A 3,301-nucleotide genomic window follows, 5' to 3' on the forward strand; every position below is an offset into this window, starting at 1 on the left:
TTGCACCAAACCGCGTAACAAACAGAGCTTGGCACACAAAGTACTTCTTTTTTATATATAGGAATATATAATTTCCTGCTTTCTTTTTCTTGTTTTAGTAAGATATATGTAATAGAAGTTTTTATTCCTTTTTGTTCCTTGGTGATGGCTCAGTATGCATGACATCCACGCACCATAAACTGCAACCACAGACGTAACAAACTTCCTCCACTGTTGAAGCAAGAAGTGACATCTGAATAAAATACATGGATTGACTTGTGTAATGTGCCTTTTTTCTTTTCTTTTTCCCTTTTCTAAATAATTATATAGCTGACTCTATCTGTCGTTCGAATATGATGTAATATCGGACATTTCCTTCAACGTGCTCTTTTGCCTAAATGCATGTATCCACATCCAGTTAAAGTGGGCTGAACTTGAGACTTGAGGATCTCTCAATTTTCCCACATCTTTGAGAAATCGTTAAGATTAGTATAGTTTTATTATTTAACTAGCTGTAAGCACTCGCAGTTGCCGGCTCTTCATTCAGAACCTAGATAAAAAATAGAGAATAGAAGAATGTTTCAGGGTATTTATCCTCTGCTACTATGTAAGCCCGCATAACCAATATGTATAGTTGGTTTCATACAGAAAGGAGTTCTTAGAAACCGCGAGAAACGTGCATATATTTTAACCTCTCTTCCCGATAAAGCTCCCTCCGAACCGAAAATAGAAAAAAAAAAAAAAAGATTCGTACGTTATTACATCTATATTTGTACAAAATATAGAGGCTCTAGGTTACCTCTTTCTATCAAAAAGCTGATCCAGACACATACATTATTTTATTATTATTATTAAAGATGGAGGGACAATTACTTCCGTATATCTGCTGCAGTCTGGAGATGGGAAATCAGACTCGGGTAGGGATCATCACGAGTCGACTCGAGTCGAGTCAAGATTTAAGCCTGTCACGACTCGTCTCGAGAAAATATTGTCTCGAGTCGACTCGAATTCGAGACGAGACCTCGAGTTCGAGTCGATATAAAATATGCGAATTAAAATATACGCACACATCAGCCAGAACATTATAGATACCTACCTTATTGTCAGTATGTCCACCTTTGGCACAGAATATAGCGGCGACCTGTCTTGGCATGGAAACTAGAGAACCACAAGAAAGTCCATACACAGGGTTTTCTGTGCTAGGAATCCCACTTGACACCTGCTGGGATCGAATCAGAGTCCTCAACACCAAGGGTGAAAACTATGCCACTGAGTTACAGCGGCCCAGGGCTAGGTTGAGTCCACTTTACGTTCATTGTTTCTTAGTACATAAATGTTACCATTATGAAATAGATTTTCCTTAATGAGCTGCATAAAAACAAAAGCCTTCAAAATGCATTAAACAATTAGCGCGATTTGATTGTGAACTTAATATTTTCTGTAATGTTAAAACTGATTACAAAATGAACCTGCAATTTTATTAGGTAAATATAAAATATACTCCCAGCACAAAACAAAACTATCTGGAATTGTCATGAAAAGAAAGAAAGAAAGAAAAAAGGAAATAGCGTTGCACTCAGATTAGTAAGTACGTGAAATACGTTTCAGACGTGATTTTCGGAAAATAAAAATTACTCAACTCATCCTTTCTTCCGCAGTGCGCAGAATCGATGTCTACTGAATGAACATCTCCATGATAACAGAGAGAAATCGGTGGGTGTTAAGTCAATAAGAGAAGAAAGCTAAATAAATTTATATTAAAAGTTATATCAGTGTGTAAATACGGATACGCACCAAAGCTCGAAAACTTAATACACTATTACTCCTATACAGTCAGCATGTATCAAGCAATCGTTCAGCTTTCATTTGAGAGGATAGCTCCTAGGCTTCTGAACAACTATGTTACTAAAGTAAACTGAGGAGTGTATTTATCTTACAGTGAACTGCTTTGATACCAAGTGGCTTAACTCCAAAATTGAAATGTTCCAGGACTAAAAGTGGAAGTTCAATATCTCATGAATAATCTATATTTCTTTTATGTTGGGAGCCAAAACCATAACTACTGTATGTAGTTTATTGTTTTATAATTTAGTGTTTACAAAAATCCTTTTAAAACAATACCTATCTATAAAAGTGAAAGGTACCTATCCCTACTAGTTCTTGGCATCCAAGCAGTCCATTTATTGTAATATACTAAGTAAAATAGTCTAGTATCATAATATGTGATGTACAACAAATGTTACATTATATATTATCCGTAACTCGTGATATGATGCAACACATTAAAACCACAAAATAGTTGGGGAAGCGAATAATCCAGAAGTTATGTAGCCCTATTGCGTTCATGGCAACGAAAACACAATAATTATAACTATGCTAAATTACTATAGACTGCCAATTGCTCATTCAGAGAATTTATGATGTTCACTTTATCGTAATAGTTTTATACAAACTAGATAATCAAATCTTATTATTATTATTATATTTGAAGTACAATCAAATATCACGACATTAATTATTAGTTTTAATTAACTGAATTTAGCTGAAAACTAAATCTTGATCTCGAAAGATTAACTATTAAGTTTATCCGTTCTGTTCCTTTCTAAAGTAATAAATGCTGGAATTGGTTTCAAGGCTGTTTCTGAGTGAATACTTTCTTTAAAATAATATTAATAATTATAGAAAGATTTTCAAGATATTCGAGTCGAGTCTAGATTTTTACGAGCAGTCGACTCGACTCGAGTCTCGACTTGAAAATTCGAGTTAGAAACACGTTTGTCTCGATTCGTCTCTAATTTTACATAGTGTGTCTCTACTCGTGCGCATTCCTAAACCCGGGGGCATGATAAGATTTCTGTTTGACTGATTTTTTCTCTTAATCAGTAAAAATAATAATAATTTTCATTCCTATTAGCTGAACCTGCTTTCTACATAGCTCGTCATTCACATATGAGCATGAATCTCCTTGTCATTTCTCACAACATCTGTACATGTCCCTTTACATACACAAGTGAGAAACGTCTTGATATAAATCCGCAAGGGGTACAATAAAGGGGAAATTTTCTCGATTATTTTTTCAATATCTTGCACCATTTGCAAGATTTGAGCCTCTACAGGTTGAAGTTTCTAATTCATGTGTGATCAGCGTTTTCTTTCTTCTTGCATGCAGTTTGTAATAAGCAAATACATTACATACATAATTAATTATAATGCCATTGATATATGGTGTTCATTGAGCAAAACACTCCAAACAATAAAGATTCATCTTACAGACTGGTGCAATGATTACCCTTCATTATCATTTGGCCATGGAACTACCGCC

This window comes from Thermobia domestica, chromosome 13, assembly GCF_964235325.1.
Source record: "Thermobia domestica chromosome 13, izTheDome1.hap1.1, whole genome shotgun sequence".
In the NCBI taxonomy this organism is placed as follows: domain Eukaryota; kingdom Metazoa; phylum Arthropoda; class Insecta; order Zygentoma; family Lepismatidae; genus Thermobia; species Thermobia domestica.